At 40.1% G+C, this 26,009-nt stretch overlaps 1 protein-coding gene across 2 annotated transcripts in view; it reads left to right on the forward strand.

The window, feature by feature from the left end:
* The first annotated feature begins 22,466 nt into the window (after window positions 1–22,466).
* PPARG (peroxisome proliferator activated receptor gamma) overlaps window positions 22,467–26,009 on the forward strand; it is a 51,846-nt gene continuing 48,303 nt past the window's right edge. Inside the window, exon 1 of one of the 2 annotated variants that reach the window (XM_082059769.1) lies at window positions 22,467–22,553. The gene's annotated coding sequence lies outside the window, so the exon portion shown is untranslated. Of the gene's footprint in view, window positions 22,588–26,009 lie in introns of both variants that reach the window. The other variant, XM_082059768.1, reaches the window with a different exon arrangement.

A 26,009-nucleotide genomic window follows, 5' to 3' on the forward strand; every position in this document is an offset into this window, starting at 1 on the left:
AACTTACAACCCTTTGTACTCTCTACACACAACTAATCCTTTTTAGTCGCTTGCTTCCTGTTCCAACCAAGTCAAATTTTCTATAGATGGGTCAGATCTATGATGGAAGGATAGCAAGAGAGGAATATATAGGGGTAGCACACAGGCCATATACACAGAATGCAGATCTTAATTATTTTTATTCTCCTGACTAACAAACTCAAGCCCTCATTATGATAAACAATCTTTTTCACATTTTTTTTTAATGAAAAGCCAAAATTTCCATCAAATTGCATAATAATGTGTTAAGTTGCTAACTAGCAGTGATGTTTTTTGTGCTCCCTCACACATATGGCTAGCTGAGAATGCATAGCAAGTTCAAGCTTGAAATGAATTTTTTTAGGCAACCAGTATATAACACTAAACATGATTTAATAATGGAAAGACTGGCACAGCCTTAAAGGAATATCATCAAGTAGGCAAGGTATGCTTGTGACTTATTATAAAACAGTTAAATCAAGTCGGAAGCATAATCCAGATTCTTTACATAATTATGGCAGAAGGGTGTGGAAGAAGGAATATCAATTATTTTTAAACTGGAGATCTTTTAACAGTAAAACAAGCAATACATTGATCTCTCATTTCTCTCCATTCTCTTTTAATTTTTACTTAGTGTTATAGCCAATGTATATGCCATCTTAACACTTTGTTATCACTGGGCTTGTTCCTTGGATGCAGACGTTAGTAAAAATTGTATTACGATTCTTACCAGCTCAAGCTTAACATTCTTAGGACAGCACCATCCCTCCTTAATCCAGCTGATCACAGAAAAGAAATGAAACAGCACTACGGGTCCTCCTTCCGTCTGTAACAAAACACTATTTAGTCAGCTACATATAGAAATTGCATACTTGTAGTGACACAATCTGATATTCTGAACAGCATTATAGAAGAGACGCAAAATGGAGAATTTGTTATTTTACAGTGCTTAAAACTCAATTTCTGCTACAATTAAAAACATTGTAGCACACAGCACAAAATGAAGACTTAGCTAGTGTGAAGAATGAAATACACATCAAAACACTAGAATGGTGTTCCATATTTTAGAAGTGCTTTTCCCCTGGGTTTCTGTGCACCTTGCAATTCCACGGCAAAAGGCTGAAGTTCCCTTCGATATCTGCCCCTTGCAGCCTCTCAAGCTTTAAACCTTTCTTTTTAGAGACTGGGATTAGAAAACAAAGATGCGATTTGTACACACTGGGTTAGGTCTGCGGAATCAACAGTCCTTGCCGAAGCTATTGAAACAAGAGGTGTGTCTGTGATTACCAAAGAGATCTTCCGGTGATAACACCAGAATTGCATCAGCTTTTGGCTCCCAGCGTCAGGGTGACTCAGCAGTTCACAAGAATGTGTTTCCATTTTCTTTCCGGTTGGAAGATTGTGAACCTTCGCTAATACTTTCTCCTAAAATGCCACGAAACGGGCAAAATGGGGACACTGGATTACTCAGAAGCAGCTCGACAGGCTTTGTTCAGCAGAGGAGCCACGCGAAGTTCGCAGACCCATTCTCACGCCGCTTTCTGTGCAGAGCAGCAGGAAATGTGTTCAACGGCTCAGCAGCTGTTCCCCACTGAGATACCAGCTCGGTTCTGCAAGTTACTACAACACAGGAAATTCTAATTTGAAATTAAAACTTAATTGGGAGAGCAAACATTCCTGGTAATTCTAGCGGTTAATTAGTCCTTTTTTCCTATGATTGGGTCCTCTCACACCAGAATTTTGTCTATTCTCTAAAAGCTCAAAGAAAAAAATAGGACATCTCAGGAAATGCTCATTAATTCTATATTTTGGATACTACACCAAAGCACCATGATTATCAACATTAACTCTGTAAAATATCTTCTTATGCTCTCCTATTGCCATTAGTCAGAGATGGAATACTGACTTATACTGACCATTGGTTTGACCCAACAGGACAGTTCTTGTCCTTCTCCTCCTCCCTCTAAGTTTACACCCATTACATTAAGCTGGCCTAAGTTGAAGTTAATTCAGCAGGATTGCCAAAATGTCTTCTGAAACAGATTTGTAAGTGTGCAAGTCACTTGTGGAAGGGGGATGCTTATGTTCCCTTCCTCACCAGAAAGACTTGTGAAAACTAAATCGAATCGGTTGGTTTGTGTGAGAAATAGGAGAATCGGGAACATTTATACCTGTTCCCGGAGACTTCTGCTGTTTGTTTGGCCTGTCATTGAGAACTGGAGTTAATATCCAACTTGAGGCAATTGATACTTGTATCTGGTCATTCACTTTCCGCCTCACTGCTCAGCATCGGCTGGGGTTGGCACCTCTGCTCTCAAAAACGCAGCACCCTCTGACTAAAACTGGGACCATCACTTTCCATTCAGCCCCGGCTTTCTAATGTTTAAATAACTTCCTTGGCCACTGACAGGAAGCAATTGCAATCTGTGCATACTTGAACAAGATATCACAAGACCTTAACCGACTGAATTGCATCATCCGACAATGACAGACCAAACATTTCCTTTGGGCTATGCTACATTTAAAAAGTGGTCTTCAAGAACTGCAAAAAATCTTAAAGCTACATTTCCAGTTAGCCTCGTTCTTCGAAAAGGACTCTGAAAAGATCCCTAACAATTACAAACATATGGGGATAAAATTCACACAGAAAAAAAAAAACCCACACCACATTCATTTAAATCAATCATTGTCAAATATTTTACCGTGGTCCAGAAAGCCTGTTCATGCTCCTGAAATAAGAACTTGCATTTTCTAGGTTATATTCACAAAGTCTGAAAGGAGCTTTAAAAACAATTTTTGAGGTCTGCCATTTCCTTTGCATCAAGTTTGATAAGTCTGAAATAGGTGATGAAATAATGATGAAGTCAAGACTAACTTTTGTGCCCAGTTCGCACAATACAATTCTAAAATACAATCCATCATCTAATCTAGAAAAGTATCCTAATGCCAGCTGTGGTTTTCAGCAACATGCCCTTTTCAATCAGCATCGAAAGTGATTTAACAGCACAGCTGATCAAGCCCCCTGTTCCTTAGTTTCTCACACACACAAAAGGTTGAGTGATTTTCTGCTTATTTAGCTGATGTTGCTTTAACAGTGTTGAAAGTCATTTTACAATAATTAAACTAATTTATACCATTTTTGTAGGAGTCGGTGACTTTCTTGGAGTAGACTGGGCTTTGACTGGTTTTCTATGTGAAATATTGGCCCCCAACCTGCTGCTATGCTGAGTGTACTCTGTTCATGAACCCCACCCCAAAAGGAGTCCAATGCATTTACAAGCCATTACACTTATTTAGTATCAATGAAGGCTAAAAATCAGGGGTTTACTGTAAGGGAGATTTAAGCTAGAGAACTCCATAACATTGCAAGATCGATTATTACCCAGGGAAAAGATCACTGACATTTTAAACAAATGGAAGTATGGATCAGTATGCATATCAGAACTTCACAAGGTATATTCTTAATGGAGGAAATAACATGTTTCCCAAATGTGAATACCGTGTTCCGTTATTTTCAAGATACCAACAAAAATTTCAGGGCTAAAAAGGGGTAGAAACATGCCACTTAAAAAATCAGAAGCTTCCTTTCTGTCCAAAGCATCAGCTATCTTCTCAAATAGTGATTTTACCAAAAAATCCTGAAAAGCAGGTAACTGCCAGCTCTGACCAACGCTGCTGCCTTATGGGAGAAGTGGCCGTGGAACAAACCGCATACCAGAACACTAACAGACCGGTTCTGTTGTGAAAGATCCATCACAGGCAGCAAGCGTTGGTCAGCAGAGACCTAGAGGCTATAGGACCCTTCTGAGGAAAACACTGCAGAGCGATGGGCCAGCTGCCCCTGGCAGGGCCCTCAGGTACCATCGGTACCAAGTGTCACCTGTGGCTGCCCAAGGAGGTTGTGGAGTCTCCTCTGCAGACATTCCAACCCGCCTGGACACCTTCCTGTGTAACCTCATCTGGGTGTTCCTGCTCCATGGGGGGATTGCACTGGATGAGCTTTCCAGGGCCCTTCAACCCCTGACATTCTGGGATTCTATGATGGGTTTGTGCGGGCACTGGCACTCGATCCCCGTGTACCACCTCCCACCCGGCAGAACAGCTCTGCGCCCCAAGGCTTTCATGCTTCTAGGAGAGGATTTTCCCCAAAGCAGAATAAATTAAAAAATAAAAACCCATGTGAGGTAGTCTCTGAACAACGAAATATTTTTCAAACTTATCTACATGTATATGTTTAGTGGTTCTGTGCATCTTGCTCCAAAGACTTGCTTTTCAATTACCAAGAGAAAAGACAGTCCGCATCAGCCTCTTGCTTCACAACGCACACAATATATGTAATTTATGTGATTGCACTCAGTGATCCGTATTATTTCTTACTCTGAGCACATAAGCTTTTCTAACAGAGTAGAGAAGATGTATGCCAAAAACTCACTTCAGCGTAAAAGGCCCATTCTCTCTCTCCAGCAGATTTGGTTAGAATGGGTTTTCCAAGTCTGTTGCCATCTGCTCACTAGAGATATTCTGGAGCTGTTCTTTGGCTGTTGGCTTCCCAATATTAACAAAATTAGCGCATATTTCAGAAGAAAAGGCCTCACAATTTCTGTAAAGATACTGACTCACAATTTTATCAAAACAAAAGCAAAAAGGACAATTCGTAGGACACATTAACTAACTTCTGTGCTATCTTACTCCTTCTGGAATGCACGGAGATACCGCAAGTAGTCCTGCTATTGTATCAAAGTAATGATTTGTCACTCACAGACTGTTTCAGTCATTATGCTGCTGCTGATACAGTGTTCATGTATTGTAAGTTCCTTGCTTTTCCATTAATCACCAAAAGCGAAGGCATTGCACCAGTTCAGCAGCTGCCACCACACCCCGTTCCACCAACGTCAGACCAGCAGCTGATACCATTTCTGCCTGATGCAAACACTGAGGACATCAATCTTATTGATTCTGTGAGCTGGCTACTAACTAATCTCAAGTTCATTTGTAACTACTCAATATGAGTTTTACACCTTTACGCCTATGTTTTGAATTTGAACTTACAGTCTCTGATAGAGTGACTGCTTATTATTGTGCCAAAATGTAAAATAAAGACTAAATTGTTCTTAGAAGATCAACACTGTGGATACATGAAACAAATCTCAAGAAGGCAGCTTTTAGTTTTAAAGTAAAGCTTCCTCTGTGTTAATGCCACAACACATTTTGAGGTGCTACTATGAAATTTATTTACTAAGTTCAGTTTCAATGTTGAAAGCTAAAGCCATTCATTAATTTCGAAGGAGGCACATGTCTACTGTGAGTTCAGTTCCTCAATAACTAAAGGAAAAAGAAGATTGTCCCTGTTTTACCTAGAAGTGAGTATTTCACGCGTTTCCCAGCAGGGGGCAATGGCATCTGTAAGTGCAGAACGCCATGCCAGGAACACTCTCCGTCCAGCAAACGGGGTCGAGAAGTGGGAGCTGACACTTCTCCATCGCACAAATTCTACTGCCCATGGCCATAGGGAAATCTGAGGTTATTGTTGAATGTGGTACAGCAACAAACTTGCATCAGCTTTTGTTCCAAGCTCCTTAGATGGCAGTTAAGAGTCCCAATGCTATTAAAACTGAAAGCATGATAAAATTCAAATATGTTTAATCATTTCCTCATTTTTAGTCTTTTGTTAAACTCAGCTTGGGCAGCGTGAGCTTGGAAACTTCCGCCTCCAGACAATAAGAAATCATATGAAAAGGGTTTGCAAAAAGAGGAAATAATATGAGTAACAGAGAGATAGTGGGCTACAAATAACTGAATGACCTACAAAAATATGGCTAAACCATGTCCTATATTTTACCCATGGTAGCAAAATTCTTTGGAAAATTAATACATTATTTTAGAAATCTGCTATAGAAGAAAAGCCTTAGTTAGCACACTAAAAAAAACCCCATATGTATCCCTACAATTAAAATGTCCATGTTAAGTTGTTTGGCTGAGTGCACACACATGCTGCATTTCGCTTTCTGGCGTGTTGCAGCTGCAGGAAGGCGGCTTTGGGGGTTGTTCCTCACACACACACACACACACACACACACAACCTCACTGCCAATTCCCCTGGTTGACAATATGGAGATGGGAGGGAAAGGAGGGAACTGAAAAAAAGAAAAGCAGGGCTTGGGTTTTTTCCACCCATGGGCTCTGAAACAGATCTTGGCTGCACTACCTATAGGAAAGATACAACTGCAATTAAACTCATAACTTTATAGCATCCCAGTTTAAAAAACAAAACCAAACCCCCACGTGTTCAGCGTATTTTACCCTGTAGTTTTGTACATAGATTCTGTAATCCCCACTTAGAAGGGGTAACCACCTTCAGTGTTGAGCCCTGTGTTACAAGAATAACTCACTCTTGGGATGCGAGACAATTCAGACAGCGAATGCCAGATCAGTCCTGGGATTATCATATACACACAAAAAATATTCCTGCCAACAGCATCACATCATGCAGATTTATTTTCTGTGTGTTTTCAAATGCCACTGCAGCGCTGTTCATTAGGGACTGGTCTTAAAAAGGTAATGCCTCAGTAATGCACATTTCTTATTTTAAATGAAGATCCAGTTTTGGGTTGTTTGGGGCATGTGGAGCTTAAATATAATTATTTGCTTTCCACTCACTTTCTAAACTGAAATATAGCTGCATACATATAGTAATACAAATTGTTCATCTCCCATGTGGCTTAGAAAGAACAGCATAATCTAGCAAATCCCATCACTAATGTAGAAGGTGTTAAGAAAAAACTGTTTCACTCTGTCCTGAAGAACTAAAATGCTTTTCTTCTGTACTTCAATATACACTGGGTCCTTGGAAAACTCCTATTGCATTCACAGCACAAAACAGCCAGTGTGTTTAAAGCCACCAACGCTAACTGCCATCCATGAATAAAAAATAGAATAGTAGGATCCATTTGTAATATTTTTTCCCCAGAAGTTCATATAAAGAAATTAAGATATAAATATTTGATTTCAAATTCTGCTCCTTCAAGCAGGAGTAAAAGTGATCATCAGAAGCTGAAAAGCAGTTTGATCTTTGTTACATTGGGACTATGGAATCTAAGCAACTATTTTACAAGGCATTGTAATTGCTTGTACTTGCAAAACTGGATTAAGAAATCACTGCTATTCTTAAAACACATTTATCACATACATACAAAAGTCAGCATATTTCTCCTTAGAGCGGAGCTTTCAGCCAACCAGAGTGAATTCCCGTGCACCGCCCACGCTCGTTCTCTCATCCTCCCCTTCCCCAGAGCAATCGCTGCATCTGGCCAGTATAATGGGAAAAAGTTTCCAGCATGCCTTACCAGGGTACACCTGCCCTGTGGATGACCCATGGATTATATTAATGTACCTCACCTATACTCTGTTGACGCTGTCACAGTTTCCAGCACCCTCTGTGTAATTACGGAAACACAGACGTTAGAAGTTCTGAATAAAGGTGAGATTATGGAAAGATTTAGATGTGTTTAAGGCACAAACTCTACTTTATCTCACAGGCATTAGGAATTAAAACAGTGGCACTGAAGTCCTTCACGGGGTAGCTGAGATGAGGCAAAAAAGGAGGCTATAGTATGGGCAGTTTTGTCGGACCTCTAGAATTTATAAGTTCAGCTTTACTGAACTTTTCAAAGTTTTGTGAAATATTTTTTTCCTGTAATTTAAATCCATTTGTTCTTTGGCTGAGGCTTAATTTAAAAAACATGTCTTTTGAGTTGAGTGGAAGTCTGACTAATTCTGTTGTAAATGCTGCTGAAGATGAACAAAACTAACAGTGTAACTGGGGAGGAAAAAGCCTCATGTGTACACAAGAGTCACAATCAGGCTAGTGCCTGAATTATGAGACTACAGCTCTGATTTTTGTTAGCTGACTCAAAATCAGCACCCATACCGCTCAACTCTGCAAGGAAATCTTAATGACTGGGAATCCAGAAGTTGAAGTTTCTACACTCATCTGTTTTCTCTTCCTATTTCTTCCTTTATTACGTGTCTATCTCTTCTGTTTCCCCTTCCCAATGAAGTATTCTGATTTATATTTTTATCCTCCCAGCCCTTTACTGCTACAGTCCCTCATAGTATAAACCAAAGCTCCTTCTCAGTCCTTTGGCACCACCAGCTTTGCCGTGATGCTCCTTGGCGTTGTGGTCAGTGTCCAGGCCCAGCCTCAGTGGCAGGTATGTAATTTATCTCTCCACTCTCCAGGGAAAATGAGGAAAAAAATTAGCATGGATATCCTCCTCCCTTCTTACCTTGACCCTTCCGTCCTTCTCCCACACAAGCAAAAAATTCTTGGGAGCTAGATCAAGCAGCAGCCCGCCGATGAGCCACAGTAGTCCTGTATGTTCTCTGACTCTTCCTATAACTCCCAGAAACATCTCCCGGGTACTCAGGACATCACGGTCTATTTTTCATATTAGCATTTCTCTCAACGGTATTAAAAAAGCAGTTGTGATACGCTGCCTATAAATAAGATGACCCAATATTTTTCATAGGCACTCACGGCATCCTCTGTTTTAAATTGCATTTCTTGCTACCAATGATCTACAGCAGGTTGAGAATTATGAAATGACCATAGTTTCCTTTCCCCTTAAATGTTTGAATTCTATTCTCCTTTCCTCTACATGCAACTTTCTTTAACAAGAAGAGTCATTCTGGCCTCCCCTTGCCTAAGGAAAGTGAGTTTTCTCAAGGAAACTTCATTTGAGCTGTTGGAGTGAAAATGCATTGTTATGCCCTTCTTGCTGGCCACGCACGCTGCTTGGCCTTACCTATATTCTACCACTGCCAAAGAAGGAAGTCTATTTTTTTTCCCTCTTGGCAACCCGTTTGGAGGTACACTATTGTGTTCTCGGAGTACTCATTCTCAAAGGCTATTGTGAAAACTGTAGTAAACAGAACGCTCAGCATCAGGATACAAGAAACAGGATCCAAGGCTGAAACTATTTGCCAAGAGTGGATGTGACCGCTGCCCCATTCAATCCTGGATGGTACAACAGTTCATCTCAGTTGCTAGATATAGCACATTCTGTAATGAGGAGGACAAAGGTGGCAATTACTGAGAAACCATGTTGCTGGAGAAAACAGCACCAGGATGTACAAAAAATTTCCTTTCCATCAGGCAACTAAAGAACGGATCTCAATCCCAGATTGCAGGCTATAGCCCCCATTTGTGTCAGCATATTTCCACGTACTGTTGTGGAGCTCCATGATTACGACAACGGAGCTGATGACAACCGAGAATTTGGCCCACAGCTTGAAATTGAAATACTCAGAGTATTTCAATTAGCTTCTCGGTTGTTTGGCAGAAAATGTGATGTCAGACATGCCAAATGGTTCACATCTATATAAAACTAGAGAAGAACCAGAAAGTGGTAAATCTAAACATTTAGGAAGCTAAGATTAAACATAGAATTTCACAGAATTAAACTATAAAGCAGAAGTAGCATTGCACAGGGAACAAAACACTGTGAACAGCTATGGAGGCATTTATGTTCTTTCATTTAGATTACGGAAAGAGTGAAGAAAATGTACACGCAAAACCAAACCAAAAAACCCACCAGATGATAAATCTGATGCTAACAGAATGATTACATTGATTTTACTATTCATTAAATTACTTAACATAGTGGAAAGAATGTATCAAAGTAACTCCAGAGAAAGGAAGAAAATTGCTTGATACTACCAGTCCTCAATGTTAAAGACAGAAAATATTATTATCTGATTTGACCGCCTGCATAACACAAAGAAATTGCTCTAGTAAGCCTTTAATTCTTGATAGTCAACTGGGTCTTCTAGATATACATTAAAACTTGGTTTGTAGGCTCTGGGCGGTAATACATCACTTTCTAGATGACTTGTTTCAATTGCATTCTCAATCCGAATCCGTGTAGTTGAAATCACAAGTATTATATTTTTTACGTCTTTCTCCAGTTTCTGCTGCTAGAAGAACCCTCCCCGCAGAGATGGTTAATGAGTCAATTGACCTGTGCCTTCTATAGGTTGGTCCAAGTTCCTGATGTCTACAAGCCATGAGAATATGCTGTATGGTGTAGTGCAGCACTCCTTCTGTTAGTACAGCTTCCCACACACTACGACACTTCACTTGTATCAGTAGTCCTCCAACAGTCTTTGCTTCTACAGCCCATTTGAATTGTTAAGTAATTCAGAAAACTACCTATTTTTACTAATATTCCATCACTTCTTACCTCATTGGTAAATGGATTCTTTGGTGTTGTTGAATCAAATATAAAGGTGCTCCTTGCCATATCTGTAAATCCATTCTGGCACATCCAGCCAAAACAGAATCCTACATCAACCAAAAACCTCTTGATAATGTGCAGAAAGACGTCAGGACCTTTTCTCAGTCTTAACGCTTTATTATGAGCCACCAACAAGGAAGCCAGGTGGAAATACCCTGCACACAAGGAGAAAAGAGAGAAGAGCACCTCAGTGTTCACAGGAAAGGAGAAGATTTAGGGAAAAGTTGTCCATAGGAGGACAGGGTGAGGGCCATTTTCTGCACAAATTAACACTTGAGCAAAGCAAGTGTGTATAGAACACCTTTTAGAGCCTAATATCTTTCTAGAAGCCACTTTTCTCTCCTCATGAGCTTTCCACTTCCCAGCATCTTCCTCTCCCTCACAGTTAGAGAGCATGTGCTTAGAAACCCAAGCAAAAGCTGTCACTCACTGTTTACACTCCTGAAGGTGTTGTTTCTGTACAACAGGTATGTTTTTGTTTTCAGCAGGAATGGATATTTCTGTCTGCTTACTAGCTTTCATCCATGCAGCTGTAGTTGTGTAAGAGTCTGAACCGCTTTTCAGAACTGGGGGAAAAAAGTTGCAGATAAATGCCTGTTTTCCATAAAGCACCACTGAGTAAAAGAGCTGGGGCAAAGCACCCCCAGAGACTACCCAGAGTCCTGAGGAAAGCAGCAGGAGATGGCATTCTGCTCATCTTAGACATAAATTGAAGTCTTGATTCCTGCAGTCATTGACAGACACAGAGAAATAAGTACATTAATGTAAGTTCTTCCATGGTAGTGACAGTAGAGATGTGTGACTGGGGCCTCAGTCCTAGTACTACAAGGCTACTTTGAAATTTACAGAAAATACACAAAACTTCCTCAATTTTTGTATATTCAAAATACAGCTCTATCCTTTAAGGAATCCATAAACAGGTCAAAACACCTCACTGGCTTAAGCCACTGAAATAACATTAAAAAGTCATAATTTATGGAAATATTTTTATTCATTTATATTCCAGGAATAACTAAGGCCACTTTGTAAAAGGAGTTGCCCAAATTCTACTTTGAGCAGAGAACATTCTGGAAACCATCACTATGGCAATGCTTTAAAAATTACTCACAGCCTAATTAACATCTGCTTTAAGAGTTAAAGTTATTACAGGGTCATTTATCTACTCGAAGAATCTTGTACACAATTGAGCAGATTTTTAATGTTTAACGTTTCTGCCCATAAACTACCAGTGAAAGATATTCACTTAAGGGCACACGATAGGCGATGCAGGTCTATGCTTCTCTTCAACATGTCTCACTAATGCCAGCTTCTCTAACCACAGGATAGGGAACATCACACATGAATGAAATGCAGTCCTGCTTAGAAAGCTCAAAGCAGACTTAAAAACTTTAGTAACAAAAGAGAAAGCAAACAATAGAAACAACACAATTGCAAACAACAAAAACTTAAAAAAACCCAAACACACAAAAAAATCACAAACCAAACAAAAAACACAAACCAAAAATGAACTGGAGATCCTATAGCTGGAAAACCTGTTCTCCAAATGGTCTGATGTGAATGGTCTTAGACACGTATTATTAGGAAATAAACCCTGAAACACAGCGGTCTTTGCAAGGTCCTCTCTAAAACCCCGTTTTCCCCACCTGCAGTCTGTCTCTTCTGCAACATCGCTGACTAGAAGGTGATTATTCCAACTGCAGCTATTCTTCCACCAACTGCTGTCCTAAATTTTTAGGGCCTCTGAAGTCCATTTCCTACTGTTAGATTGGCCAGTTTCTTACTAGGACAAACGGGATGGTGGGAACATACGTCACAGGATCCACCATTCAGGGAAGAAAGTTCCAGGACTCAAGAAAAGATTCATTTCCCTCAGCTCAGGCAAAAGCAGATAGATAGACAGGTGTCTTTCTGTTGTGTCTCTAGGACTCAGAAAGCTTTTCTACCAGCCCATTTGAAACTTCAGAGATCTGTGTTTAAACACAAGTAATACACAGACCTAGGAAGTGAACCCTTCTTTAATTTTGGCTTTGCTTAATGTTTTTTGTTATGTGAATTAATCTAAAGACTCTGGAAAGTCGTGTTAATCATGACTCTTACAGTTATTTTACTTTTGGTTTGGTGTTTAGGATTGTTATTGTTGTGCCCTACATGATGAGCATAAATCTGTAGATTAGCAAAGTATTTCTTTTAATTAGTTCTTGTTAGTCTGCAGTCCCTTTTAGTGGCACTTGGCAATGGTTGAGAACAGAAGAGGTGCCTAACTGAAGCAACAGAGAAAATCAGCAGGTTCCTGTTAATCAACTGGTTCCTGTTAATGCCCTTTTTTTCCACAAGATGTGTTTGGAAGCACACACCTGGATACATTGCTGCAAAGTACCCAGGAGAGATCAAAAAGCCCTCCTAGTTCCTCGCCTCCACAAGCACCAAAAGCAAACAAAGACAGGTTCAGTTAATGTAATGATGAGGTCAGAAAACACAGAAAATCTGCTCCTTGTTATAAGCAACCTCAGAATGCCTTCTTTTCCTTTTGCCTGTGAGGCCATCCCTACCCAACACGCAATTTATCAGCGACATTAGAGATTTTAACCCCTTTCCCAGCAGGAAGCCATGAGGGACGCGGTTGTGCCCTGGCACATCACCACGCACTCATTCTGCTTTTGGAGATGGGGTGAAGGTCTTTGGTACCACCCAGCAAAAGGGGACGTGAACTCAGGCAGAGCCTGCGCTGGACCGAGCTCTGATCTCAGACACCCCCCAGTTCCTGCTGTAACTCACGTGTGTGCACGTTTCTGCCAGCAGGATGTGCCCACTTGTGCTCTGCCTTAACGCGGCGGTGCGGCTGCCTTTGGAACAGTAACAAAAATGGAAAGAAAGGACTGATTTATCTCCAACTGAAACCCAACAGGTAAGCAAACTAAAGATGCCCAAACAATTTTAGTCCTTTCTCACTAAAAAGGGATTTTAAAAGACTGCCTTGTGTCCAGGCAACTCTCTATTTTCAATATGAGTCGAGGGACATATTTCAATTTGAAATTAGTTATGGGGAAGATTTATAAATTATTTAAACAGCCATAGGGATGAGCTTCAGCACCAGCTCAACTGTTATTATTTAAGCTGAAGGATAATAGATAACTGGCATATGGAAAAGCAGTACAGTGTAAATTAAAAGTGTAGATAGAAGTCAACACTACTCAAAATGTTGAAAAGAAATATCTATACAATTGGTTTTAGACATGTGAAGGAATACACCAATATGGTCTTATAAACAAGTTTACCAGATCTAGAAACATAAAATATTTAGATAACTTCTCAAAAGACAAAGTTAATATAATCAGAAAGAGGTGAATTCAACATTTGGCTCTGCTGTCACACCCTCAGTTCTCATAGCAGGTTGGCTTATTTTCTTTTCCACGCTCCTAGTTCCACCTGGCTACTAGAAATCATTACTTTCACAATTTAAGTGGTTTCAGAGTGTTAGAGAAGCAAATTAACTGGGAAACAAGATATATAACTGTTTCAAAAAAATACTGCTAGTAATAGAAATGCAGGTGTTTTTACAAGGACTGTTTCTCAAAAATATAAACATGAATTTAAAGAAAGCTTTGAGAGCACCTGAAACCTGAGCTGGTAAATGGGTCAGACCATAAGAAATCACATCATACAGTCTAAACAATAGGAACATTCTATAACAAAAAAGCTGAGGTGAAAACCTGTACAAATGGAGCTGAGGTTTCCAAATAAACAACAAAATCAAATAAATGCAAAAGGTACACTCATGAATAAAGAACTGCAGACAAAAGGGGACTGGAGCTGCGTGATGAGTAAACAGGAAGCTGGAAACAGAAAGGATGGAATGGAAGGAGTTTGCTGCCATATGTGAGAGCAGTTACCCTAAATCACTTCTTTGTCCTGAGCTAACGTTAGCACTTTTAATAACTTAATTCCAAGGAATAGGCTAAACTCTTAACATTTTTTACCATTTTTAGTAATCTTCTGGACTTATATCTAGTGACAGAAGTTATTCTGCTTATTTTCTCCCAATAATCACAATGAAAGTTAAAATCTTAAAACACTCTTCCTGTCCATCTAACATTACAATATGGAATATTGAATTTGAAATTTCGCTTTTCACGTCCTGGGCATTGGTTGTTATGCTTTCACTCCATTACTTACTACTGTAATTTAGAGGAGAAGTTGTTCCATCCTGCCTGCAAAAAAGTCCTTGCAGAACGAAGCTGTCCAAGCCACAGTCTATAACAAGCCATTTTTTCCCAAAAAGCCTAGAATAGAATGCCTATGTAGAGAAAAAAAATTAGCAAAGGGTCTAATTCCACACAACACAAATTAATTTTTACACATGGATACTTTGTAACAAAGCATATTTGAGCTGGAATAAATTAAATACAAAATAAATTTCAATTATAATTTCCCAATTTAATCAGATTTTCTGTCCTACCCTTCTTTTAAACATTGGTAACTTATTATTACTTCAGGTTCGACTGCTGGACCAAAGCTCTGTACACAGTACAATGCAAGGTCCTCAGAGATAAATAAAGACATCGAGGGGTGAGCCAGCCCAAATGTCAGAAATTTGCAAATGAAAGTAGGAGAGTTCAGATTAAATTTACTTTAGTTCATTGAAACAACAGTGGCTTGCCAGGTTCTGGCCCTCAGAGTACTAAACTGCTACACTTCTCTATTTATTAGTTACATGTAAGATTCAAATACCAGAAATCAACACAATGTCCTCTATATGTTCTCAAGATTGCATTTTTTTTGCTAACACAATACGCAGGGTAAGAAAATACTAGTAATTAAGTTCACAGAGTAAAATTTATGTAGAAAAATGAGTTTGATGGCATCTGCCACGTCACATTGAAAAGATGCTTCTATATTAACTCATTCTGATGCAAATACAAGTAAGCACACCATAGTATGCAAATGTGCTATTAATAAAGTGGTGCCGTATGTTACACGCGGATGAGAGACTCTTTGGCCAGCATGCTCTGCACACAGTTCTGCTCTGCTAATACTGAGGACCCAAAGCCATAAATAGGAATCACAAGTGCTGCTACAATACAAATAATAAAGATTTCATTCTGAGAGACAATTCACGTAAAGTGCTAGTGGTGTATCGGCTAGTTACAATCTGAGTGAATAAACAGTCTAAGCACTGTGGAAATATTTCTCATTAGTATTTGAAGCATATTAAAGCCATCAACCAACAACACCCCCTAAAACTCTGCTTTTTAAATCCATTACATTTTCGTAACAAAGAATTTTTTAGCAGTGAGTATTAATATCCTAAGTTAGAAATACATGGTTTCTGGCTGCTTTGTGTTTTGTTCCCGACGCAATGTTTTTTTTCCTCCATTTCTGATCCAACCAGCTATTTAAATTCACCAGGATGTCTGCACGTTTCCTAATTCACTTTATATGTTAACTTTTTTTTTTCAGCATTCAAGTGTTCATATTAAAAAGCAAATTCTATACTGTAAAGGTAGAGTCACCAGTACCCAGTAGAAGTCCTGTTGCCGTTCTATAGAATGGCATAGAATCTTCACGGAAGATACCACGTCCTGCCGTAACGGGCTACAATATGACAAAAATGAGAGCTTCTGTATTGATAATGAAAGGTTTCAAGCACACAGTGGGCAGAAGTCCTAACATACTTGAAAAATATTTAACTGAACAATAATGGAGCAATGCCAAATGCTAAAAGTTACCAAAGATAATTTTAATTGTTGTAGATATAATAGTGTTCAATGACAGCTGTTTTGGAACAAAAAGGTTATTTCCTGCAAATTATTGTAATATTTTCCTCCCAAAATAGACCCTGCTTCACTGCTAAAGTTACCTGGCATCCTCTAATGGTTAGCACAGACTAAAAAACAGTTATTAACTTTATTTTTTAAGAGTCTTAAGATCTTAAATTAAAATAATGATTTATTTAAAGGACTAACAAGAGTCCGTTCAGAAGAGCAGCTGATAAACCAATGGAACTATCTGCATGAACAAAACATTATGACCTTAATATAATAGCTATTTCAAGCTGTATTGCCTCACCATATTTTATTTTCTTGTGCTTCTGCAAAACAAAATTCAACAATCAGTAAGGATTAAAGTTTGCCCAGCAAAATTCCATGCACGTTGGCAGCACATTTTTATGATGCAGATTTAATCACAGAGTAAGCAGATTCTGTTTATGCAGTAGAAACTGTCATCTGAGGCCTCTGAGTTTAGCATCTGTGTACATTTACACAAAACAACATTTGACAAATATTATGCCCTAATACTCCAAATATTTATGTCCTTTTTCACTACGCTGCTGTCAGGAGTCTCACACCACTGCCTGTGAATCCACATGTACAAGCCAGAAGTCAGAGGTTCGTGTGCATGTTTTGGAGTGTACCTTGGTGGGCACAGCTTGCGTGGAAAAAGAAGCCTCTGCAATACAATTCGTGAGAGGGAAGAAAAGGACGCTTCTATTTTATTGCTATGCCACTCCTGGTGATTCTTTCAGAAACAACATTACTAAAATGACATGTTTAACATTATTATATGTATTTATTACAAAGAGAAACAAGAAACTGCTCTATTTAGTCTCTGGTCTTCCTATTGGAAGGCATGCAACCCATTTGCTGTAAAGACTAATTAAGGCATTTCAGTTAATTAAATCTATAGGATAGTCTGAATGCCATCTTATTTTCTTTCAGTCTTTACTATCTACATGTCTTTACTATCTGTTCTGAAGGATTATAAAATATTTAAAACGTTTGTAAGTATCTAAACAAAATTTAGCAGACATTTGAAAGATACAGCAATCTTCTTGTGTTAAAACCCCTCCAAGTTTCCCTCTGCAATAGAAATAAAAGTTGTGGTAACATGAACATGAGATCCGTGCCCCTGCGACCGAAATGCTGAGAAACGAATCCCTAAGGCTGGGCAGTACGCAGGAGATGCTCTTGATTCCATGACTTTTGCCGGGATTTAGTAGCTGCAATGTATACTGTTTTTCTACAGAGTCATCATTTGGTTGACCGACAGTATTTCCTCCATCTATCTGGAGCACCCTGGAGATTAGGGTAAAATATGTAAAAAGCAGGGATTTTAAAAATAGTATTTCAAATTAATTCCATCACAACAATGTATAAAAACTATAAAACGGGACAAAGGTTATAGGAAATGGAAGTACCAAGAGATCTTCACACAATCCTCCAAAAGAAACAATGGGATCGAGGCAATTAATTATTTTTTAACAATTATGAGGGAGTAAATACCACAAAACTACCTTTCTCACACTCTTACAAAGAAAACTCAATTTTCTTCATAAACAGATGTTTAATTGGAACCTGGAAGCAAAGTTCTCCAGATGCTTTAATTTAAATTTGGCACTTCTGAGTTCTTAGTTTTCTCTATCAGAATCGATGAGTTGCTGTGTGAGAAAGACGTAGCAAATTATACGAAAGGAATTACATTAGGAATATAGGTTTTGACCTGCTGATACAGTTACACACAAAGTCCTTTTATGAGCATAAAACAACTGTATAAACACTAATGACTTAAGTCCCACAGTGCATCAGCACTGCAAGTATTATTTCAATTTTGTATGAGTGAAATGAGGCATAGCTGAGTGACTGGGAGAGTGACCCACAGGAAGCTGGTGACACCACCAGGAATAGAACGGCGACCTCTCAGCAGCCAGTCCCATGCTCTGACCACGAGACGAGCCACCGCCTTCCCATCTTACATTAGCACAACTCCAAGTCTTGGTTGCATCAGCTACTATTTTAAGATGTCTAAGCATGTACAAATGTAGAAATCTGAATTTCTAAAGCTGAATAAGAGACATTCATAAATCTGTCCTAACTTAATCACCCAATAAATCAGGATAAACTGTTTTTAAATGAGACTCAAAATGAGCATAAACTTTCGCTTGCTTTAAAAGGAATAAATTTCTGATATCTATTCTTCTGTCTGCTATCTGTGTGCACTATGCAATTTGGACCCGTTTGATCAGAATGGGACTAGAACAGAAGATAATATCTAATTACAGAAGAACAAGACAATCCTAGAGAGAAAGTTTTTCTCTTCAAGAGAGGATGAAATCAGAGAAGTCAAGAGTTGGGGAGAGACCAAAGACCATGAAAAAAGCCTTATAATTAAGAGGTAGGCAGCCTGGTGTGATCTTGGCTTCACTGAATTTAAAGCAGGCATGATTTGGATTTTGTTCTCTTTTTATCTAAGCCTCAAAGTTCAGGGAAGGAGGATCATTTTTAGTTTAAAGGGTTCTTGTTTTGACCCGCTCTGCAGTTATCTGTGAGAAATCTGCATTATGCCTAGTCCTATCGCTCTTGCTGGATCCGAGGCACAGCATGCGCAATGCGGTACAACAATACTGGAGTGCGATCTCAAAGAGTTTGGAACCATACCAAGGGATAGTCCTTTACCATCACTTAAAGAAATGGGGTTTATACTATAGGCTTTGCCATATATCTGTATAAAATGCCACCAACAGTCGCTGAAACTTCTGATTTGCTTCAGGTGTGCATACACAAAATGTGAAAATTGAAGATAAGAGTGTGGCGGAATACTATGAAATACTTCTACAAACATATCTTCCCAGCCCAAAAACTGCCAATAAAGACAGAATAAGATAGGCTAAGACAAAGTTATTGTTAGAATAAAAGAACCCAGATACATCAGTATAAAAAAATCACATATTCCGAGAGAAAGTACACAAGGTAACTTTTAAAAAGGCAGCAATACAATAGTTTTTAGCTTATTTAAACTGCATTACTTTAAACCAATACAATTTCCATAATCAGATCTTGCTCTGACTGCTAGATTTATAGTCACACTACTAGGGTATGAAATTGTCCTCTAGATATTAAAAGTTTGGTTAGATAGTTTTCCATTCTGTCCAGAATACTGAGATGAGACACGCTGTGTGATTTGGGATTTTAAACTTCTGTAATGCACCTGGAGACTTAAAGCACAGACACAATGGAAACGTCAAAATAATTAAGTAAAAGTTGGAACTAGTGTCTTTGCAGAGTCTTTAATACATACATTGTTCTAACCTTGGATCAAACTATAAAACCCTACCTGGCATACCTTAGAACCTGTTGCACAAAAATCCATTCATTAAGATAGAAAAGAGAAATAAAAATGTTTAAGGGAGGCTATTTGGTCCACACTAACTCCTTTACCCATCTTGAGATTCCACAAAGTACTCTCTCATTTCAGTGGGACTATTTTTGTCATACGATTCAATTTAATCTGCTTGAAATTTTCTTAATAATTAAAACTAATAAGGTACACAGAAGTAGGATTTTTTCTTTCAGATGCATCAAACTCTTTAAAAAGACTTAGCATGAAAAACTGAATGATTGGAAATAATATAAAATGCAATGCTTTTACATGGAAAGAACTAACATTTTTATATCCAATAAGAAAAACAAAGTATAATTGCCCTTCTGCGAAGACAAATTATCATCCAATTTTAAAACTAGAAGTGATGCTGAGAGGCCCTTTTCTGCTTCTTTTGGAGCTTAGGGAAGAATTGCCCAGGATTCAGGAAGGCCTGAGCCCAACATTTCAGTTTTATTTCGTAACACTTAAAGGTCCCAGCCAAACTTAGGAATTCTCTCAGATAAGCAGGGGAGAAAGTCCACATAATCAAAAACTGTGCAGTCAAATAATGCAAACAAAAGCTGTATGAGAAATTGATAATTTCTTTATTATGACCATTTCATTACTATATAATGAAACACTAGAATTATAGAACAGATCATATATTTGTAGCCGATTTTATTTCTTTACCAATATGAAAATAATTGGCTTTCTGTGTCCCATGTGTGAAAAAAAAAAAAAACAACAAACACTCTTTCTTGATAAAGAAAACAGATTAATATAAATTATAAATAAGGCATATTTTTAGCTACCAAAAATATTTATGGTTTCTTCATCGCTTGATTCTTCAAATTAAGATTAGCTGTCCTCTTAAAAGAAGCATTTAATGAGGTACCAAATACTACCTAAAAATCTATGTTAAGCAGGAAATCAGAGTAAGCAATTTTTTCCTTTCCTGTCTCAATCTGTTAAAATGCATATTTACAAAACCTGAGTAATTTGTATATGTCAAGATTACGGTTTCTGCTTTATATTTTATGAGTTCTGTTCAAAGGATGAACTTGCTAAAAGAATATAATGCTTATAGCAGAAATAAAATGATACAGTATTTGTGACACTTCTTTGAAAGCTCAGTTTGGCTGATTTCTTTGGACTGAGTTACATATACCTACTTCATCCATGCGATTTAATTAAAATCTAAACCATGCTTTGTATTTCTGCTTATGAACTTACTCAAAGTCTAGGCTCAAACTGTGAGTGTATAGTCACAATCAGATGTTCGTTAACCCTGCCTCTTTTTGGAACGCTCCCAGTTTCATGGAGTTTTAAAAAATTTGCATGTTAAACCTTAGCTTTTTGGGAGGGCCCCTCTATTACTCAGACACTTAAATTAAATGGGTATATTCTCCAGCAGTTTGCACAGAGAACAGCATTGTTTCTGTTCTCAGCAGGGCTAAATCTGAGCTCTGTGGAGTTGCCCAGCTAGGATCCTCTTTTTAACCTTCTATTGAAAATGTACCGCAGATATTGCTGTACAATGGTTAGAAATATTAATAATTTAGGTATTTCAGCCTCTGTTATTATTAGATTATTTTACCCACATTTGCCTGTTTATTCATTCATGACATCTTGAGCTAATTCTGAGGTTTTGTTTTACTTGTTTTCCGTACCTGACTCCTAATTCTGTATTACTGAATACATATTACTACAGCAGGTTAAAATAACATCCAGAAGAAAAACAACAACAACAACAACAAAAACTTACAAACAAAAGATTTCCATATTTCTAGAGCTTAAAAAAATCAGAGGGAAAAGCATGAATTGAAAAAAAATCCCTGATATGTCAAAGCAGAAGTAACACTTCAAGCCTATACAAATAGGCAGATCGTTCTCATAAAAATTAACACAGGCTTCAAGCTTCTACAGACAGAAAGATTGCTCTCATGAACAAAAAGCTGCAGGCGATGTCAGTATCTCTATATAAGTAGACCAGGTATTTTGACGTACTCAAGTCTAATCTATAAATTGCCCTCAGTATACAAATAATGAAGCAAATGTAGGTTCTCCTTCAAAATCCTTGATGACTAAGAACCATGAGGCAAATTTAGGATCCTCTGAATCTTCTGATGATGTCCAAGAGATCAAGAGTTTTTAAAGATAAACTCTTGTATCCTGGGGCATCCTGACTTATAAGATGACTCCCTAACCCCTGGTGATCTTATGACTTCTTTTTTCCACATCTTTCTGAAGGAATCAGAGGGAGAAGCAGGAGGTGACATGCTTGTTTGAACTTGCTCTCTCCTGAGACTCACCGCACACCGCCTGTGCCATTTCCCCCTGCATTCCTGGCAGCGGGGAGGGGGAAAGGGGAGAGATAATCTGTAGCTAAAAAACGTGAGGGGAAAAAAAAGAATTCCATTTACCTCTGTCACTGCTAAGAATCTTTTCAGAAAAGCCTTTGCTGCTGTCACAGCAGGACACAAACTGACGTGAGGTGGCCAGACCAGCGACAGGAGCGCAGATAGGAGTTAGCTGGAGAACGGGAATGCAAAAGAGAAAGCAGTCAGGAGTCGGAAATACTGACTTTTCAGTCAGGAGATTACAGAGAGCAGAGATCAAACTCCAGATCCACCTCAGGGCCCGCGGTCTTGCCCTCAGGTACGCGCTTGTGCGTTCGCGCCCGGGCACGGACCCGGAGGGAACCGGCTGGGGTGAAAGGCCGGGGTCTGAGGGGAAAGGCGGGAGGAGCGGCGCCTCCTCCCCGCTGACCCGTTCGCAGCGCTTGCCCCGTCCCTCTCGCCGCGTTACCGCGCGGCCGCAGCCACCTCAGCCCGGTGCCTCACGCCGGTGCCTCAGCCCGGTGCCTCAGCCCGGTGCCTCAGCCCGGTGCCTCAGCCCGGTGCCTCAGCCCGGTGCCTCAGCCGGCCCGCGAGGCCCCGGCCCCCGCTGCGCCCGCGGGTCCCCCCGAGCGCCGGGCGCGTGGGCGGGGCGGGAGGCGGCGCCCGGCCCGGGGGGGGTGGCGCCCGGTCGGTAGGACGGGCCGAGCCGGGGAGTTTATCCCAATAGAAGGGAACAGTTTCTCCCGCTGAGACTTGACAGCGCCAGGTCAGTGCGGGCTACGGGGTGACCGTCCCCCGAGGTGAGAGGGCTGGCGGGGGCGTGAGGAGAGCGCCGGGCTGAGGGAGACATGGCGCGGGGGCTGGCGAGGGGCGCCGCGGGGTGAAGAGGGGCCAGGAGGGGCTGCTGGCGGGGAGGGGAAGCGTGCGCGGCCGGGAGCTGCGCCCCGGCATGGGGAGCGGGCTGAGCCCCGGGCCGGGGAGGAGGCCGTGGTGCCGGGGATGCTCGGGGCGGCGGGAAGGACGGCGGCTCCGGGGGGGGCGGGGTTAGAGGGCTTTTCCCGGAGCGGGGGGGAGCAGCGGAGCGCTGAGGGAGTGCGAGGCACGGCCCTGCGGGAGCGGGTCTGCCAGGGCCGCTGCCGCTGCCCGCGGGGCTGCGTGGGCGGGCAGAGGCGCTGGGGCTGCTCCGCGGCGGGCGGCGGCGGGCGGGACCCCGCACCGGGAGCTCCAGGTGCGCCGGGCGCCCCGCGGCGCTGCCGGGCCGGGAGGGAGCGGGGCCCGGGCGCTGTGTCCATGGTGCTGCACCCGGGCACGGGAGCCGCAGCCCGGCCGGGAGGAGGATGCTGAGGAGAGCGGGCCGAGCTCCTCCCGCCCGGAGCTGGCGGGGATGGGGTGGATGTGCGCAGGGGCAGACCCCGGGGTGCCCGTCCGTGCTGCGTGAGGAGCGCGCAGGGAAGCGCTGCTGCTCTCCTGCCTCGTTCGCTTAATGAATGAACAGACTTTTTTTGTTTGTTTTAAATTAAATTTCTCAACCGCAGAAAGTCGGGGAGCCTTTCTGAGCCTGCAACAACCGAGATGCTGTGTTGAAATAAGTTATGTCTTGACGGCATGTCTCAGGTTCGCAGGAGCGTTTTGTAATCTTCCTGGTGTCATTTCTCTCAGGGTATTCTACAACTGGAGAGTGCAAGTTCCTGTGGTGTTGTAACGCGGTGGCACTGTGTGCACACGGCAATACAATCCTGACTTAACAGTGATGTATTTATTAGTAGCAGTGACGTAAGACTGGTATTTATTCTGGTGAAAAGCTCAGGGCATTATCAATTGCTCCTTTAAATCAGAAGGATTAGTTATAGTTATCTCTGCAATAACTGGGGTCCTGGGCTAGCCTCGTGTTTGTGACTTATTGCCCCACCTCTGAACAAGGCTTTGCTGGGAAACATCACTGTAATGTTCCATTTAAAATGAGTATTCAAAAAAAAAATGGTACCATTTCGTCCATAATTTAATCAGTAATTTACCTTTTAAAAGGTTACTATGATTTGTTACTAGTTAACTAAAAATTCCCAGTGTATACGAAGTGACTATGACAGATGATACTCAGGATTCTCCTTTGAAAAAAGTTTCATGCGACTCGCTCTCATTAATATCGGAATTTGTTGCACGAAGTTGCGTGTTTGACATCATTATTCTCTTTGGCTGTCACCAAAAAAAAAAAAAAGCTGCAAGAATTGCTTAGAGATTTAATTATGAGATTGTAAGAAATCACTCTTAGCAGTATGTTAAAGCACGTGGTGCAATATAAGCATGGACTTGTCAAGGGGAGAGAGGGTTGAAAAAATAGTTGGCATGGACTTTGAATGATCACCAATCAGACAAACAATTTAAAGATATTTTCACACCGGTAGATTTTGAATGTAAATGTTCTTAGGCATCAGTTTTATAAAATATCTCATTATAACTCTTAGTTACAGAGATTATGTATCTGCAAACAGCCTTGAGATAGGATGTATTTCTTAGAAATGTCTTCCTGGATAATACAATTCATTAAACATCAGCATTTGATGAAACTTCCATTACAATATAGAATATACAAATTTTTCTCCCGATAGAAATTTATATTTCGTATAATAAATTATCACAAAAAATGAAAGTGGGAAAATATTAGAACATAAGTGAAGAATATTTAAGGTGTGCCTTTTAACCTTCCTTATGATACTGATAAAAACAACCACTACCAACACTGCTTCTAAATCTGACTCTTCTGTGGATGTTTTAAAATAACCATAAGTCCATTTCTAAGCCAATAAAAGAAATTTAGTCCCAGCTTCAATTACTGTCAGTATGATTTTCTACTTATAGCAGTGGCTAATAAAATGAATTTTGCCAAAAGTCGTATTGTAAAAACAAGGAAAAGTTTAAAAGAACAAAAACTGAGTCTTGTACAAAGCTGGACTAAATAATGAAAAGTATACTTAGGGATTTTTTTCACATATTGCTGAGGCTCTCTTTTGGTTTTATTAGTTTTTACATATAATCTATACAGCACGGTGTTGAATATCTTTACTACTCATTTTTTTTGTAGCCTATTTGTGAATTGCTAGTTGTGCATATTTGCTATTCAGCGTTTTTGTTTCTTTTACTAGCTTTTGTTACAAGGATTATTCCTGTATTCTCCTCTGGCACACGGTAAAACAGTTACCAGTGCAGTTACTCAAGAGAAATTGAAATATAAGTTTCAACTCTTCATGCTAGTTTCTTCTGAAGTCCTGGATACAATACTCTCCATTAGTTATTGCTACTTGTTTCATTTTTTAATCACTGATAGGCTTATTGACTTTAGCATGATATTAGATGATGACTGCTTTATTCCATGCTGTATTTCTGTGATGTCTATTTTTTTAACAGCAGGGGTCTATTTTTCAGGTACTTCGTACCAAATGTTCCTTGTGTGTCAGTTAACTTTTTGTGAATTAACAAAAGAAAAAGGTTAAAATAATGCGAAGCAAGAGAACGTTGTTATACTCAGGTCCTACATACCAGTGCCACAAGCAGGAGGTGGGAGTTCCTCACATTAACAGGTCTGTTCTTAAGGTTTTCATTTAACTATTACAGGGTACATGGAAAAAATCTTCCCCTACCCCCTTTTTTTCCGCTTTCCAAGGCAGAGTGAAAAACGAAAGAGCTATAATATTTGTCATAAGAGATACTTAGATTCGCAGGAATATAAAAGGTAAATTGATTCCTACGTTAAATGATAAACATCTTACATTTCTTTTGTCTGTTCCGCTCTCCTCCATCCCCCCCCCCCCCACTTTTTTATATGAAGGATAGTCCATCTTTTTTTCAGTTGTGCTTTCTTTCAGGTTCCAGGGACAAAGTATGTAGAAAATGCAGGCGCTAAGCAAACTGTCACCCTAGTGCTAGCACCTGCGGTGAGAGGGGCTTAGGACACTTCCAGATCTTGCAGGTGTAAGCAGATATGAAGGAGAAAATCCATGTGGGAACCACAGGAAAAGACCAAGTTTCTACTTCAGCATCAGGTCTTCTGCTGCAACATGGGCTTCTCTTTAGCCTGTTGCTACCAAGATGTCAGCTCTTCTCACACCACAGCAAAAATATACAGCTAAATGTTTTGCAGGCTTTTATTCCTTTAGTTTAGAGGGGGGGTGCGGGGGAAAGGCAAGGCCTAGTCTGCAGTCTTCATATGTGAAAACGTTTTGCAGGA

This window comes from Streptopelia decaocto (assembly GCF_964273445.1).
Source record: "Streptopelia decaocto genome assembly, chromosome: 8".
Classification (NCBI taxonomy): Eukaryota; Metazoa; Chordata; class Aves; order Columbiformes; family Columbidae; genus Streptopelia; species Streptopelia decaocto.